This window comes from Arvicola amphibius, chromosome 3 (genome assembly GCF_903992535.2).
Source record: "Arvicola amphibius chromosome 3, mArvAmp1.2, whole genome shotgun sequence".
NCBI lineage: Eukaryota > Metazoa > Chordata > Mammalia > Rodentia > Cricetidae > Arvicola > Arvicola amphibius.
This window is the reverse complement of record NC_052049.1, coordinates 51,064,948-51,083,400: the sequence shown is the minus strand read 5'-3', so window position 1 is coordinate 51,083,400 and position 18,453 is coordinate 51,064,948. Positions and strand designations below refer to the sequence as shown.

The 18,453-nt window shown below is 37.1% G+C and overlaps 1 protein-coding gene across 3 annotated transcripts in view; it reads left to right on the top strand.

Moving 5' to 3' along the window:
- Positions 1-18,453, top strand: part of Cert1 (ceramide transporter 1) — a 109,990-nt gene that overhangs the window by 40,039 nt on the left and 51,498 nt on the right. The gene's annotated exons all lie outside the window — the stretch shown is intronic.

Here is an 18,453-nt window from a genome sequence, read left to right as displayed (position 1 = left end):
TTCCCAAATGGGGGATTTGGCAAGCAAGATATACAGGGTTATAGGAGCAGAACATCTTTACAAGTTAGTCCTAATGACCTCCAGAAACAAAGACATGGTTGCAAGGTTAGCATAACAAGATAATCATGACAAAAAGTAGTTATAACATTGTAGTTGTAGGTGGTCATATAACCTTTTGAAACAAAGGTAGAGTTGCAACAACTTTTTAAAACAAAGACATGATTACCATTCCTGAGTCAGGCAGTTCAGAACCATTTGTAGTTAAGGTTACAGGTGGGGCATAGCCCCATCCTTAAGAAACAGGTTTAATGACAAACAGGAATGAACCTATTGCCTTTATTATAAGATGGCCTAATTTAAGCCTAAGATGGAGACAGACTGGTTTTTCAGTGTAAAGAATTATGAAGTATGTTCCTGAAAAATGGAGTGGTAAAGATTAAAACAGTAATATAGGCATTTTAAAACAGTTTTTTTTTTTGTCTTGACACTTCATTTGCATGAAGGTATTTGTCAAAATAAATGATTCTTTATTGTTAATTGATATAAAAATATAGCCTGCTCCATAAACTATACTTTTGATTTTGTTGTTGTTGTTTGAGACAGGGTCTCTATGTAGCCCTGTCTGTCCTGGGACTCTATGTAAACCAGTCTGGCCGCGAAGTCATAGAGATTCCCTGCCTCTGACTCCCAAGTGCTGGGATTAAGGGTGTGCACCATTGTGCTCACCTTGTAACATGCAGGCTGGCTTGTTAGGATTTCTGTCTCGCCCATTACTCCACAGCTGGCAAGCCCCCAAAGAAAATGACACAGAGAGTCTACATTAGGTTATAACTGATTGGCTCATTAGCTCAGGCTACTTATTAGCTCTTGTAGTTTCTATTAACCCATTGTTCTTATCTATATTAGCCACATGGCTCGGTACCTTTCTCAGAGGGGCAGCTCACATCCTGCTTCTTCGGTGGTCTGGGCAGGAGTGGGAGGAATGGGCTTCCTCCTTTTCCAACATTCTCCTATTCTCATCACCCCGCCTCTACTTCCTGTCTGGTTGACCTGCCTATACTTCTGCCTGGCCAATCAGCGTTTTATTAAAATACATGATTGACAGAATACAGATAATTCTCCCGCACCACTTCCCCCTCTTTTTTTTAAAAAAAAAAAAAAAACAAAAAAACAAAGGAAAATATTCATAGTCCATTTTTTGGGAATGTGGGTGTAGTTTTTCAGGCTACTTCCTGCTGATTGGGGGCGCTGATAATCTTATAAGGACCTAAAGAAAATTTAGAATTATGATCAAGTCCTGACTGGCATATCCTGTGAGTCTTGGTCATCTCAGGCAGCAGTCTTGAATCAGTTCTGGATGTAGAACTCAGACATCCAGGCCATCTGTTCCTACCAGAGATTTCTCAGGTGGTCTTCCTTGTTCAAACCTGATTTTTCTTAACTCAGAATGAATCCACAGCCTCTCATTTCCCTTGGAAACAAAAGCAAAATCTCTTCTCCAAAGTAACATATCTTCTGACTTCAATTTTGAAGTCAAGGTATTTTCAAAATACCTATCTTGGATTAATTCAGCAGCACTTATAAGCAAATATCTTTTAGCAGCTGTTGCTCCTTCCTCAGCATTCAAACAATTCAAAAGAGAGCATAATAACATACAATATCAAGATTCTCTGTGTATTTTCCATCTTTATGTGGCTTTACTTTAACCTCTATTTCTTTTATTTTTACTTTTACTTTTTGAGACAGGTTCTCTGTATATCTTTGTCCTGGAATAACTCTGTAAACCAGGCTGACCTTGAACTCACAGAGATCCCTCTGTCTCTGCCTCCCCAGTGCTGGGATTAAAGGTGTGTGCTACCACACCTTGAACTCACAGAGATATGTCTGCCTCTGCCTCCCAGGCATTGGGATTAAAGGTGTGTACCACCACACCCTACTACTCTCTTTTTTTATTTTTAAGGACTTTAACCTTTAGCCTGCATATATTTTTAACACAATGTAACCATTTAGAGGTTATCTACGTCTTTGAATCTCTCGTTACTGTATATCTCTCTTTTTTCTGACCACGTGAGTCTTTATGGAGAGGATTAAAGCCGTGGCTTTGATGGCTGGATCCAGCCCATTCCTTAGCTTTCCAGCCTCATGGTGGAAGTGCCGGCTGTAGCCATGTTTATTGCCACAACTCTATGGCGTTTCAAGGTCCCTGCCAGCAAGCAAGCTTCAGTAGTAAGCTTGCAAACCACACGGACTGCCTGCCTGAAAGAGTCAGAGTTTGCCCTGGCAGGATGGTCAGCATTTAAAACAACACAGCTTTTTTCCTGCTATGGCTGAAAACCGAAGTCAGCTTTTCATCAACACCATTTAAGTGTTTGGTGGCAGGACCTCTTAAAGAGCTGCAGGGTTTTGCAGCTAAGGCTGAGTCAGAAAGCCTCTCTTAGATGAGAGCGCTTGCTTGCCTCTTGGAAGCAGAGCAGACCCAGGAAATTGCTGCTACCAAGAAAACATGCTTTATTCTTCCCCAAGCTTTCTCAGGTTTTCTGTGGATGTAGTTATCCACGTTGGGTTCCATTCTGTAGTAAAAGAAGCAGCAGGCAGCTTCCCGCAGCCCAGCTCCCAGTTGCCTGGCTAGCTAGCTTATACCCTGAAATAACAACTCACAAAAGGTATTCATTTAAACACTGCCTGACTCATTAGTTCTAGCCTCTTATTGGCTAATTCTCACATCTTGATTAACCCATTTCTAATAATCTGTGTAGTACCATGAGGTGGTGGCTTACCGGGAAAGATCCTAACCTGTGTCCTTCTTGGGTCGGAGAATCATGGTGTCTGCCTGACTCTTTCTTTCTCCCAGCATTCTGTTCGGTCTACTCCACCTATCTGAGCTGCTGTGCTATCAAAAGGCCAAGGCAGTTTCTTTATTTGACCAATGAAAATAAGATATAGACAGAAGGCCCTCCTACTCCATCACCTGATTTGTTGTTGTTGTTTAGGATCTGTTTTATAAATAATATTTTTTAATTTATCTTGTTGAAATGATTTTAAGAATAACATTCAATTGTAAGACCTTAATGCTTAAAAGTGTCAGTTAATTTTTATAGTCATTATAATCATTTGAACATATTTATGGTACAACCATTTGAAAAATCATTTGTTTTATAATTATGAGTCTACCTTATAGAAAGTATCCAGAAACTGATGTTAATATTTAGGCCATGGTCTTATAATTTAAACTAATCTCTTTTTGCAAGGAGAGGGCTACTTGGTTGTCCTGGCCGCCCAGCTAGCTTAGCCCCAAGATATTCACACAGAAACTTTATTAATTAAATCACTGCTTGGCCCATTAGCTCTAGTTTCTTATTAGCTAATTCTTATATCTTTATTTAACCCATTTCTATTAATCTTTGTATCATTATGTGGCAGTTTTTTACTGGGTAAAATTCCCAGCGTCTGTCTCTGGCAGATCCATGGCATATGTCCGACTCTGCCCTTCTTTCTCCCCGCATTCAGTTCTGTATTCCCTAAATACAGTCTACCTAAGTTGTGCCCTAAAGCAGTTTCTTTATTAACCAATGAAAGCAACACAAAGACAGAAGTACCTCCTAAACCAATCTTTGACTTCTGCTGTAACTGATAAGTAGACTAAAGAAACATACCAGTAGTCTTCCTTACTACTATTTCAGTGGTTTGGCAAAGCATAGGTAAAGTTCTGTAGTCATTATACTACCCTTAAGTGACCCAAGAGAATTTGTGTCTGTTCATATACTTGTCACATGGACTTCACACATTTACAGTTGAAGCACCTGTTTTATTTTAACAGCCGCAAAAAAAAAAAAAAAAACCCAAACAAGAAAAACCAGTTTCATCTAATATGCTGTGAGAAAATTCCTGATACCAATAATTTGTTAGCTCTCCTTTTCCTTTCTTGGTCTGAGTCTAAAAAATTATGATAAATTTCTTTTCTTCTTTAACTTTAGTAGTATGTTGGTGTAAAATGTTTTCTACGTCTTAGTTATCTTGATATCATAACCTCATATACATGGAAAACTATGATAATTTTTGTTATTTAAAAATAAGGTGAGCCAGTATTTTAGAATTTCATTGCTTTAAAGTCAAGCCAACCTGGACTCACAACAGCCTCTACTACATGTGACTGGGCATTTGTAACTAACCTCTGAAGCTTTTCTCAACTGTCAAGTTGTGGTTCTTCTAATTAAAGCTGTAGTAAGGAATAGATAAGCTCATACACACAGGCATCCAAAGTGGCAAATGTCTCTAAATAGTTGAAAAAGCAAGGGCTTTAGAGTCACTGGATTCAGTAAATTGTAGTATGTTGTGTCTGGAAGAAGAGTTGAGCATTCAGTGAGGATAGCTAAATGTGCACATGTGGGAAGGGAACTAGATTGTTGTTTCATTCAGGGCAGCTCTCTAGCTAGTGATTAAAGATGTCATGAAGTAGAACTAGTTTCTGTATTTGTTTTAGCAGACATGACCTTTAAAGATTTGATTAGTTGATAAGGTTATTCTTTTTTTCGGATACAAGTTTTATTTTGCTCTTTCCTCATTATAGTCTAACCTGAATTACTGTGCAAGTTTTTCATTTTTATTTTCTTCTTTGAGTGAAGAAAAGTGCAGAGTGTATATTTCATGTTATTGGTTTCTTTGGAAATCAGAAAGATGAAACTTAAGATAATCTTAAGTTCTTAGGTAAAAGTAAATAATATAGCTGTGCAAATATTTCCTTTGCTTATTTCTAAAACAGATAAATAATTTTTGTTACTGTTGGTCATGCTTAATGTGCAGAAACAAAGGATGTGATATATGCCAGTTCAGCAGCATGTTAGTAGATATGTGAATTGACTGTGAGTACTAAAACTAAATTACTTTGATTTCTTTAACTAGATGAAGGAGAAATTTCAAATATTACTACCTGTAATCTGTAAATTAGTTGCTTTCTTTCCCTAATAGACCAGATACAGAGAATATATTTTGGGCTCAATATCATTAAGTAACTAAAGTAAACTTGATCTTTAAAATTAATGTCAAATTATTAAGACAGTGATGACAATAAGATGTACTTTCTAGAGATCACAAAGTACTAATTAGTGTATTTATTGTTTTATGTGGTTCATTTTCTCTCTACCATCCTGAAAAGTAAAGAGTATTACAAGGAACTGACAAGCTTGTAGTAAAATTAAATAATTTATGTACAACGCTACTGTCTTTTAGTTCATTCTGTTGTAGGATTTGTTTTGTATTCTCTTGTTTAAGTTACATTGACAAGCTGACTGCTGGAACAAATTTAGTTCTTAAAAATTAGTGTATGATCTGATTCTCCTAGCATATGCTTGTAAGCTAACTGTGAACTTTCCTTCTTACTATGAGCTTGCCATAAAAGGCAGTATGTTTTGTTGGTTAGTGTTTTAGTACTACATTCAGACTCATACATTTGAGTCATGCTGCTACTATGTACTAGATGCGTAAGCTTTGTGAGTTTTCTCTAGAATGGAAAACAATAGCATGCAATATGTGTTACCTCTTTCTTCACCTCCAAATAAAAACAAGCAGGTGAGCAAAGTAACCTATGCGGTACAAATAAAAGAATGTAGGGCATAACAGATGTGGACTCTGATAATTCCAGCTCTTTCAGTTTAATTCAGTTACTGTCTCTGGCTATTACCCACCCTTTGGATGGCTGGACAGGCCATTTGGAGTAGTAAACATATCTTTGTTCTGATGTCACTGGAAAGAAATTTTGTTTGTTTGGTTGGTTTGTTGGGTTGATTCTTATGGTGGGTTGATTTTATTAAACGTTCCTGACAGGCTTTATTAGTATTTGACATCTGGAAGGATTAAGGGTTTCTGTTCCTTCCCAGGATGCCTTTATGCTCATTATGTTATCAGCTCTCTCTAGTAATATATTTCTTGCATGTATACAACACATGCCTTCACTCTCTATCTCTGACTCTTACAAGCACATATATGAGAAACCAGTGGTCTGTCTTATAAAACTTCTTCAGTAATAGAGTGGTAATGGTAACAGCAAATAATCTTGAAGAATGTTTGCCAGCGGTAGCAATAACTACATTGTATACTTACTTCATTTAACCCATCTTTTCATGGGATAATAGCATTGTTTTCCTGAGTAATTGAGGCATAGATTAAGTAGATTGACCAGTAGTAGTTAGACACTAGTTAGTAAAGGATCCAGGCTTTCCAACCTGAGAGCATTGGACTTTTACTACAAATACGTATTTACATGAAATATTTTGTTGATTTAAATCATGAACTTTTTTGTATCAGGATATTCTCATATTTTAATACATTCTTCATGTCTATAGTGACTATAAGGTCCTTATAGGCTCAGATATAATTATATTAATTTGTAGGATTTATCAGAGATTGGCACATATAATTTACAACTTTATAAGTAATATAAAGTGTTAGAAAATAAATTTTACGGATAGAAGTATTATTTGAAGTCTCCCCAAGCTGCCCTTTAATCTTAATGCTTGGAGTCAGGATGAATACTAACAGCAATACAGTAGAGTTCTATACTGAGTGTCTACTTGTGTTTTTCCTTAAGTATATTCATCCCAGAATAACTTACTCTCTATGAGAAAAGTCTTAAAGAGATGACTTTTATTTGTATTTCTCAGTATATTAGGCATTGAGTAACGTAGTGTGGTGTTAAATAATAACTGTTGTGAAAGGAAAGTACTCAATTCCAAATTTTTGTTGTATTTTTTTTTTCCAAGACAGGGTTTCTCTGTGTAACAGCTCTGGCTGTCCTGGAACTCACTTTATAGACTAGGCTGGCCTCAAACTCACAGAGAAAGAAATATTTTTCTGGTAAGGGTGCGCCTATATATTAAAAGGCCTCTGTGGGTATTTTCTGATAACAAATTTATGAAAGAAATGTATAAACTATTTGAGTTACTTTTTAAATTGTGATATCATCCCTGGTATCTTCTGCAGTTAAACTTCTTGTGATAATGATTAAACAATTATAGTATTTTAATTTCAGCAAATAAAAATGTCAAAAAATGAACTGGGAGGATTTTATATTGAGCAGTGAAAAGGAAGATACTAGGTAAATGTATATATTTATCACACATGCAACTGAAGACACATTAACCTGACAAGATTTTATGTCTCATCAGAGAAATTCTTATAAATCAGTGTGAAAAGCTCAGAAAGTATGTCAAGTATGTGTGTAGTCTTGAATACAATTTCCATTACCCCAAAGCAAAGAAGAAAAACAAAAGTTAAATAGTGTCCAGTGTTAGCGAGGGTATGGAGCAGCACAGTCTCAGTCAGAACCAAACGAAACAGTAAAGTGTGCAATTATTTGAAAAGAGTTTGACAAGTTTTCTACTTGGATCAAAAGAATTTTTAAAATCTGAAAAAGTACAAATATTGATATGAAAGATGCAATCATTTGAATTATACTTTCTAGGTTATGGAAGTAGAGGCCAGTCTGTGTTCCATAATAAGTGATAAGAGTATTTCAGCTCCCCAAAAGTGTAGAACACCATGCTTATCAAAGAAAGTTTCAACAGTGCATGTAACTTTTAAGTGCTCTTATTGTTAGCAGAACTCTTGCTCTCTGGTCTTTGCTACAATTTATGTGAGTTAATTTCAGTCTTTTCTATTTCTGTCATAACTTTTATTTATTTGTAACTTCTATTTTCTCCATCATTCTTTTAGTTTGTTTCCTTGGTTTGTCACATCCTTTGCTGATTTTTGGTGTCAGTTCAGCTATAACTTCAACTACTGCTGCCCTAAACTCTGTTACTGCCCAATAAGGAAGGAAGGAAGGAGGAAAGGAGGAAGGCTGATTCTTTTACATACTAGCTTAATATAAACTGATCACTCTTAGTCCAGTCTCAGTTAATCATATAATTGTTTGTGTTTAAAGTTAAGAATGGGAGTAATGGTTATATTAGTGAGGCCATCACGCTGAGATCATCTAGGGATGGAAGAATGGAATCTTTTTCTCTGCCAACTTAAAGAATAAAAAGGCAGGGAAAGCAAGGTCTCATGACTCAGCCAAGTTTTATATTAAAAGCAGAAGTGCACAAAAAAAGGGCAGACTCCCCAAGTAAAAAGAGGATCCAACAATGGAATTCAAGTTTGTCTAGCAGAGCCAAACTTCCTTATATGTTTGAAGGTAGGATGGATTCTCTTTCTCCCCGAGAATTGACTGGTCTAGACTATTGCGGAGGACTGCATAAACCATATAAAGAAAGAAAACTGATTTGTTCCAAACCTAGAAGCCTTGGTGAAAAGGGCCTGCCATTTCCCTTTGACAGAAAAAATTCCTTGCTTTGCCTCGAAGGAAGTGAGCCATCAAAAATGTTTAAGTGAGAAGTACATTGGTCTACCTAGAGCTCTTTTCCCTTTCTGTCTGCCTCCCAGGGCTCTACTTTAGTCCTTCATAGTGTAATGTCCTGAAAATGTGTCTTATATTGTATAGTTTATTAGATTTAAGTTTTAAAAATGTTTAGCCACACATCACCCACTAACAGTGGACTAATATTGTGGGGTTTTTAGCTTATTTTTCTACTTTTGTCAGTTTACAATTCACTTATAAAATTCCTTTAGATAAGAAACAGACAAGCGAGAAAAAAACAACTAATCTATATTTAAGTAACTGTCTCGATATTACTATAGAAGACATTGAGTTATATGGTACAACTATATGCCATTTTGTACAATAGTTTAATGTATTTCTGACAGTCACTAAAACAGACGGGGTTCTGCTTTTTTCCATATTTGATAAGGAAAAGTAATGGTGGGTGGCATTGCTTACACATATTGACAGTAGTGGAGACAGTTTGCTAACTTTATGTATATATGTATTGAACACTAACTGAGAAAAAGTGTTTGTTTTAAAAAAATCAAAGAATACAAATTGATTTTTTTTCCTTCAGGTCTCTTAGTGATGATCCAAATGCCACTTTATTTATACTACCTTTTTTGCTTGACAAATGTTCTTGTTTCACTTGATATTGATGCATGAATAGTAACACTGAGATAGAATAGACACTAGAATAAAGGAATATACCCCCGGGCTAATATTATTTTCATTACAAACCATTTTGTTAGTTTTTAGACACATAATTGACCAAAGTAAGGCCAGTGTCAGGAATACTTACTTTACGCTTCAGTTCTTAGTCCTTTAGCTTTTTGGCTGTTTATAGTCCTACCCCTCTGATATGTTGAGGAATAAAAGGAATAATTACACATTTAGCAACATTGTTTATAGAGTACCTTCAAAAATAGGTGTTACTCCCACATGTGACCATTCATCAGTAAGTAGGTTGTTATCCAAAAAACAGTGTCCTAAACTGTCTATAATAGCCGTCTCTTTCTAATTAACTTGTTTTTTTCCTGACTTCATAAGTTGAAAATCTGTTCCATATGGCTAAATCTGACAAGTCTTATTTTGTGTTTTAAATCCATCCTGCAAATTGTCTTTTACATGTAGTTTACAGACTCTGTGGTGTTTTAATTACATGAGGAAGACAGAAAAAAACTACCTCGTCTTAAAACTTAGAGTTACTCTTCATTTAAAAGCATTCCTTTTTAATGTACATTTTCCCTTCAATCCATTATTTATGGGAGAGAATTTGCTAATACCAAGAGCAGAAATCCCTTTTTCCACCTATAAAAACATCACACTACAAAATCTGTCTAAAGTAATTATTTTGAAAGTCTGGAGTCCTTGAAAGGCTTATAGCTTCTAATAGGATTCAGGGTAGGCATAAATGGCAGATTGTTGTTAATTTTGGCTAGTTTCAGCCCTGAAACAGTAGTAGTTACCCATTCTCGGCTCCACATCTGTCAACTGTGCACTGCCTAGTTTGTGGAAGCCAGGCTGAGCACAAAGAAGCCTGTCTTATGATATGGGGAATATGTCCTGTGATTTTGTTATTCCTGTTCTCTATTATAACTTCAAATAAAGAAATGGGCAGTGGTTTTTACATCCATAGCCCCACTTATGGCAAATCTTTCCTGTTTCTTTTGAAGTGATTTTTTTAAAAATTAGTTTTATGTTCATTGGTGTTTTGCCTGCTTGTATGCCCATGAGTGGGTGTCAGTTCCCTGAAACTAGAGTTACAGCAGTTGTGAGCTACCATGTGATTGCTGAGAATTAAACTTGGGTCTTCTGGAAGGGCAGCTAGTACTGTTAACTGCTGAGCCATCTCTCTAGCCCTTTGAAGTGATTTTCAATTCCATTCCCTCACTTTTTTCTTTTCTTTCCCTTTTTGGTGACCAAATGCTAAAAATGGAGAGTTTTTAACCTGTTGAGTATAAAACAGAGACTGACTTGCTGGTATTGGGATGCATGATGCGAACCACAAAGGATCAATAAAAAGTTAGGGGGAAAAAAAGGGAAAGGAAAGAGACTTGCCTAGCCAAGAAACAACATAGGCTTAGGAAAGCCCTAAGACAACTTTACCTTTACTCCTCAGCTTTATTCCAGGCACAGAGGTGACCTATGACAGTAACATAAACACCATAACACAGTGTTAAAGTTTTGAAGGTGAGCATCCAGTTGACAGATGTGCCACATTGCTACATTAAATATTCTAGTTTGCAACAGCAAAGTAATTGTAATTCATGTAAAGAAACAGGAAAGTGTGATGCTTTCAAAGGAAAAACAAAACAGAAACTGTGCCTGAAAAAAGTCTGGAGGTTAATCTGGCAGAGAAAACATAAAAACAACTCCCTTAAAAATGCTTTAAGGGAACGAAAAATATTAAGAGAATAGAATTATCAGTAGAGAATCTAAAAAGAACCATAGAGATATTTTTATAGCTAAACATTCAATAAATGAAAAAGTCACCTGCAGACATGAAGTTGAGTACATGACAGTAGGAACGTATCTGAGAAAGAGATTGAAAGAAATGAACATAGCAGAGTATACAGGACTCAGGGTCACTAACATGCAGACCAACATAACATTGTGAGTTTTGTGGAGGGATGAAGCAACAAAAAATAAATAAAACAGCTGAAAACTCTAAATTTGATGTAAGACAAATGTAATAAACATTTAAGAACATTCAGAGAACTTTTGGGTGAATGCAAAGATGTGTATATACCAAGACATGCCATAATCAAACTTCCCAAGACAAAGAGAATCCTGAAAGCCACAAAGAGAAAAACAACTCATCATATACAAAGAATTCTCGATATTGTCAACAGATTTCTCATCACACTTTGGAGGCCAGAATGCAGCAGGCCTGCCTATAAAGATCACTAAAAGAAATGCCTATCAGCTTATGGTTTCTGTACTTGCAAAAATTTCCCTCAAAAGTGAGAGAAAAAAATAATATATTCTCATAAAAAGAAAATCTTGACTTATTATCATTTGACACATACTTAAAGAAATGCATATAGGGTCCTGTAAAATGGAAACAAATTAGGCAGTCATATGAAGAACTAAAGACCTCAGTAAAGATAAAAACATGGCAATTATAAAAGGTAGCCACATTATAACAACAGTTTGCAATTGCTCCTTTTTTCTATATAAGAGAGACTATTGCATATTTTTCAAACAATATTATTCGTTTTAAGATCTAGTAGTTTTGTGAGACTATTAGGCTTCCCTAAAAGAGCAGGATGAATACATATATAAAATAGCTGTAGAATGAATACATCTATGAAAAAAGGAGATTTATTAGATTGACTTACTGAATGCAGTCTGTAGATGTCAAGAATGACTGTCTCACACTTGAGTACGAGAATCTAATAGTTGTTACAGTGTGCAAGGCTGGGCCTCAGCAGCCCCAGTCTGGCGCTGGAGTCCTGGAAGGTCCTGGAGGGCTGCTGTTGGAATCTTGAAGAAGTTTCTTTTAATAATCAGTGAAGTAATACTGCAGCGGCAACAGGATAGATAAATTTGCCAGAGGGTGAGGGCAAGCAGGCCAAAAGCAGCTTCCTTCTTCCGCATCCTTTTATCTGAGCTGCCACCAGAGAGTACCGCCCATATTTAGGGGCAGTCTTCCTGCAACAACCTGATCAAGAAAATCCTTCACAGGAGTGGCCAGCCTTGAGTTTTAGTTGATCCAAATGCAGTCAGATGACAACCAAGACAGTCATCACAATGATGTGGTTTATAATTTCACACTGTTTCCTGTGAAAGGTAATAAAGCTGATGTGAATTCTGATTGGATTATTGTAACTTCAGGGTGTTTACTGCAATTTCATAACCACAAAGAAAATAGCTCTAAGAAATATACAAATAGAGGGCTGAGCTCAGTAAAATGCTTGCCTAGCAGTTCTATGATTGATCCTTAGCACCTAAAGAAAAAAGAGGAAGATACATAAAAGGAAATTAAAAAATCAACTCAAAACATTGCCCTAAATAACTAAGCACAAGAACACAGTAATGCTTGAAAGGGGCAAGAAAACACATAAAAAACAAATGGAATGCTTCCTCATCGGTTTTTATTTTAATTTAACTCGCCAGTGAAAAGATAAAGATTGAGAGAATGAAAAAAACCCTATGTTTCAACTGTTTGTTGTTTGCAGTGCACTCACTTTAGGTTCAAACGCAAACCATGAAATACTGGGAAGAAGGGTGGAAATCTATCCAAATAATAACCAATGTAAGTGGCTAAATTTATATAAAATAAACTATGTCAGAACAGGTCACAGGAAACAAAATAGGATGGTGTATGTTATTAAAAGATTTACTATACAACAAGGAGATATAATAATTACATGCCTATTAGTAGAACTTAAAAATAAATGCTACAAAACTAACAATTGAAGGGGAAAAACAGATTTCTATACTAATGATTGAAAATATCCCACTTTCAGTAGTGGCTAGACCAAATAGTAAAAAGACCAGTTAGATCTAATAAATAGTATGTATGCTTTTCAGGTGTATCCAGAACCTTCTGAACAGCTCATGTGTGATAATTCTATGTTTTAATAAATTAAAAAGATGCCATACAAAATATCCTACCTATCTCACCACGGCTGGATAGGCATTGAAATTCATAACAGAAAAAGAAAATTAAACAACATAACTCTCAAACAGAAGCATAAATGCCAAGGAAAATGAGAAACTACTTAAAGACCAAACAAGTGAAACCACAGTATACCAAAATTAGTGTATACCTATAAATTATTAACAGCAAAAGAATATAAAGGAACATATAATTTTACAACATGGTGAAACAAACTGAACAAAAAGCCAGCAGAATTCAGGACAACAACAAGAACAAAGTGATGATGAGTCGGGAACCACAACAATAATCGAAACTAAGAGTTTTCTCTTAGGAAAGAGACCTTTAGCCAGGTATATTAAAAAATAAAAGGAGAATAAGAACAGAGTGTAAAAGAGAACATTACTACTAGTTTACAAAAAGTCTTGTAGTAGAATACTACAAAAAATAATATCCCAACAGATTGGTAGCCTAGAAAAAAAATGAATAAATTTGATATAAGCATGTGTTAATTAGAATGAACTGACCCTATAGACTGGGTGTTTGCACACCATGTTTTCTCCCTCCCTCCCTCCCTCCCTCCCTCCCTCCCTCCCTCCCTCTCTCTCTCTCTCTCTCTCTCTCTCTCTCTCTCTCTCTCTCTCTTTCTCTCTCTCTCTCTCTCACACACACACACACACACACTAGCAGACTATCAAAATACCTGAAATAAAAACTAACAACTGAAGGAAAAATTCAGGGACGGGATAAGCACATAAAAAGTAGGTTTATTAAAGTGGCTTGCAGGTTGTCTCCCACCAGAAAGGTCCTGAATGTCTTAACAGTCCAGGTCTGGTGCTGGAGTCCTGGAGGACTCCTAGAATGCTGCTGGTTTTAGGCATCCTGAAGAAGTAGGTTCTAACACCAGTGAAGTAGTGTAATGCATTGTAATAACATAAATGAACTTGCCAGGTACGGTGAGAGCAACTTGCAAAAAGGAAAAACTTCCTTCTTTGGTGTCTTTTTATATGAGGGCTGCCACCAGAAGGTGTAGCCCAAATTTAGGTTAGATTTAGTAGACTTCAAATGATCCAATTAAAAAAAAAATAAAAAACAAACAAGAAAAAAAAGCCCTCATTATAGGCATTCCCAGCTGCTTGGGTTTTTTAGTTGGTTTCAGACAGTCAACTTGACCCAGATTACCCATTACACTCAGCTTTCTGCAGGTGTTTGTAAAGAGACTCTCAGTGACCTGCTCTGGTTGCCTGGTGCCATGCTTTTTTCACCATTAGAGACTCTCCCTACAATTTGCTTTAGGTTACAGTTTTTCATTAGAGTAACGCAAAACAACCAATAGGGAAGTTGTTCTCAAGAATAGTTTGTTCCTGTGAATAGCTTGTTGAAGACATGTGGATGAGTTTGGAACTGTGGACTAAAACCTGCAGTTGAGTGTTGTAAGCAGAGCTTAGAGCTTATTGTTGCCATTCTGTTAGGTGCCTGGAAGACAGTAAATACAGAGAGGAATTCAGAAGTTAGAGGCCTGGATCATGATATTTCAGAGGGAAGCAAGTACTATATTAGAAACTGAACTAGAGGACTTGCATGTGAAATTTTGGTAAAGAATCTGTCTGCCTTCTGCCGATGTGTGCTAACACCTTCCCCGAAGCTAAATTAAACAGTAATGGACCAAATTCTTAGGTCAAGTTAATTTCAAGATAGCATAATATCAGGTCTGTGGCATGGTTATTACTTATAGTTCTTAAGCAGTGAAATACAATGAAAACGAGTGAGTGGGACATTAAGAAATACAAAATGTACAGTTTGAAAAAAAAGAGCACTAGGAAGCTTAATGTTACAGTCAAGCACTTGCTTTGAGGCTGTAATTGTTGAGATTGGCACCATTAAAGAGAGGTTTCCTGCTCTCCGCTGGAACAATGGAAAGGGTGCCCTCTTGGCAAGATCTCACCCAGCTAAGCTTCCAGCATATGAAAAAAGAAATCATATAAAAGCAGTTGGTTCAAGGTAAGAAAGCTGCTGCTAATGTGGTCAAAGAGGGTGAAAATCCATTTCAAGCTGGCAGCCAGACTTGACAATGTACTGACTTTGGAAGTGTGAAAAACAGTGAGGGTTCGTGGATTCTTCCTTCTAGGTTTCAGAGATGCTGAGGCCAGGCAAAATGTGACCATACTGGAGTCACTAATCAGAGTCTCTAAAAGCTCATTAGGTGGAGCTATGAAAGCAAAGCCTGGCACACTTCAGACATAGGACTTAGAAGAATCAGGCTGGAACTGGCCTGGAAGCCTTCTTCTTCCTTAAAACTCTCAGTTTTAAAAGGTGCTGTGCAAGTTTTCAAGGGAGAGGAGCCATTGGTAGTCCTACCTAGCTAGAAAGACTGTGAACCACAATGATGACTGGACCAGCAAGATATCCACAGTAGTGCAGTAGAGTCAGTGTTATCCTGGGGATAATCAACAACTGTCTAATAGGGCTTCAAGCCTGCTCAGTAGGAAGGAATTTTGCTGGATGCTATAAAACTAGACAGCTACTAGAGAGGTCATAGATCTTAGTGGAGAGCCTACTACTAGGATCTGAATATAATATAATTTCTAAATACTTATACATGCAGAATAAACAAAGCTCTCACCCTTCATCAAAGAAGCTTCTTTTTGCACCACATAGAGACTGTTACAGAGATCTACAGCTAGTCACAATGTTGATAATAAGTGCAACTCCTACACCTAAGGCTCAGTGAAAATCTTGGAAGAGTGGATAGAAAGATTATAAGGACCAGAAGTCCAGGTTGTCTACTGTTCAATAGTGTCTTCTAAACATGACATAGAAAGTGCACCCATGAGCCTCAACAAGATGGCTTCCTGAGAAGATCAGAGTAACACCATCACCAGTTGACATGCAGTGCAAACAAGAAATTCACATGATCTCATCCCTTGAAGAAGAATGGCAGGTGGTCATTGCCTCTGAGGAAAGGATAAGTGAGTTTCCTTCAGGGACAAGCTCCAAATAGGTTGTCCAGCCCCAAGTGGTCAGCTGTGGGTGGACACACGAATATATAAGCAAAGATAATTGCGTGCAGTAAGTCATACATACATGTGAGTGTGTGTGTCTGTGTTGTGTAAGTAGCAATTATAAGTAAGAAATCAACTTGGGAGGAAAGGGAACATGAGATAAGTTGGAGTTGTGGGAGTGAGACAGGTGTGGTGTTCATGTATGAAGCATTCAGATGAAAAAAGAGTGAAGTCTGGCTTGAGGAGGAGCCTGCATACGTTGGAGATGCCAGAACCATGAGACACCATCTCCTGCTTCCTACGGGGAGTGTAATGAGCCCGAAAGAGCTGTGTCTCGCATACAGCAAAGCTGAAGGGGCAGATTCATCTAAGCCCTTTAAAGTCCCAGACATTGGGCATAGAGCTACATAATTTGTTGTTTGCCCTGGTGGGTTTTGGCCTTGCTTTGGTTCAGTGTTTCCTTCCTTTTTTTTTTTTTTTTTAGATGTTATTTCTTATTTTATTCATTTATTTGGTTTGTAATTTTAAGACATACTCTCACAGTTTAGAGCAGCTTGTCCTCAGATTCTTTTTTTTTAAATGTATACAATATTCTGTCTGTGTGTATGCCTGAAGGCGAGAAGAGGGCACCAGACCCTATTACAGATGGTTGTGAGCCACCATGTGGTTGCTGGGAATTGAACTCAGGACCTTTGGAAGAGCAGGCAATGCTCTTAACCGCTGAGCCATTTCTCCAGCCCGTGTTTCCTTCCTTTAGGAACAGGAAAATATATTATATGCCATTGCATATTGGAATTTTGACACATGCTTTTTGATTTTACAGGGGTTTACAGTTAAGAATTTGCCTTAAGTTTCAAAAGACACTTTGGACTTTGAAACAGTGTTAAAACTGAGATATTGTAGGGACTTTTAAAATTTCATTAAATGCTTTTTTCAGTTTAATGTGATCATGTATTGTTTTTATATGGCGGTTGTGGTTTTGATTTTTATTTGCTTATTTTATGAATATGGACATTTTGTTTGCATTTATGTCTATTCACTATATGCATTCCTGGTGCCTATGAGGCTAGAAGAGGGCATGGGATCCTCTAGGACCAGAATTACACATAGTTGTTAGCCACCATGTTGGGTGCTGAGAATTGAACCTAGGTCCTCTGGAAGAGCAGCCACTGCTTCTAACTGCTGAGCTATCTCTCTAGCTTGAAATGTGGTGGTTGAAATGAAAAACGTCCCCCATAGGCTTATGTATTTGAGCAGTTGGTCTCTTGTCAGTGGTGCTATTTGGGAATGTTATAGAACCTTTAACATCTCTATACAGTAACAGTGACAATCTGAAAAGGAAATCACAAAAATTAAATTCACAATAGCATCCAAAATAATACTTAGGATTTAGTTGAAATAGTTAAAACTTGCACAGTGAAGACTGTCAAAAGACGTGAAAGGAATGCTAGAGTGATGGCTCTTAAGAAGTAGTAGACTAGAACTACTGGTCTGGTCGTGTTCTCTGCATCAGTGTCTTTCTTGATATAGAAAGGTAAGTGTTTGTAACAGTCTTATATTTCTAAGAATTATATTTTTGAGAATTATAGAAAACATGACGTGTTCAGTTGGCATATGCCAAAAGAAGATGGGATAAAACATTCCTATCTTAGTTACTGTTGTATTGCTGTGAAGAGACACCATGACCAAGGCAATTTATAAATGGAAGCCTTTAATTGAGGGCTTGCTTTACAGTTTCAGCAAGCCCATGAGCATCATGACAGAAAGCATTTCTAGACAGGCAGGCATGGTGCTGGAGCAGTAGCTAAGAGTTTACATCCTGATGCACAGGCAAAAGGCAGAAAGACTGGGCCTAGCATGTGTTCAGAAAACCTCAAACCACTAGTGACACACATCCTAATCCTTCCTAAAGCACTTCTACCAACTAGGAACCAAGTATTCAAATATATGAGCCTGTGAGGGCCATTCTCATTCAAACTGCCACATCCTACTTCCTTGCCCCTTAAGCTTGTAGTGATTATCATAATGCAAAATGTGTTCAGTCCAACTTCAAAAGTCTCCATTGTTTTTCACAGTCTCAACACTGTTTAAAGGTCCAAAATCTATTCTGAGACTCAAGCCAATCTCTTAACTATAACACCTTAAAGTCAAAAGGCAAATTACATACTTCTAACACACAGTAGCACAGAAATGCATTTATATACTAAAAGGGAGGGTCTGTTGTGAGGAAATACTGGGTCAAGGCAAGACGGAAACCCAGCAGGACAAACTCCAAATCCTGTAACTTTGTCTTATACTAAGTGTTTACTAGGTAGCAACTCTTCAGGTCTCAGCTTTGTTGACTGAAAAACACCTCCCTTGGGCTGGTTCCACTCCCTGTCTGCAGCTCTGCCTGGCCATCTCCCAACATCTTGGTCTCCAATGCAATTCATGCTTCACCTTCCAAGATTTTCACTATGGCTTCTTTGGGCCTCCATGCAGAGATTCCC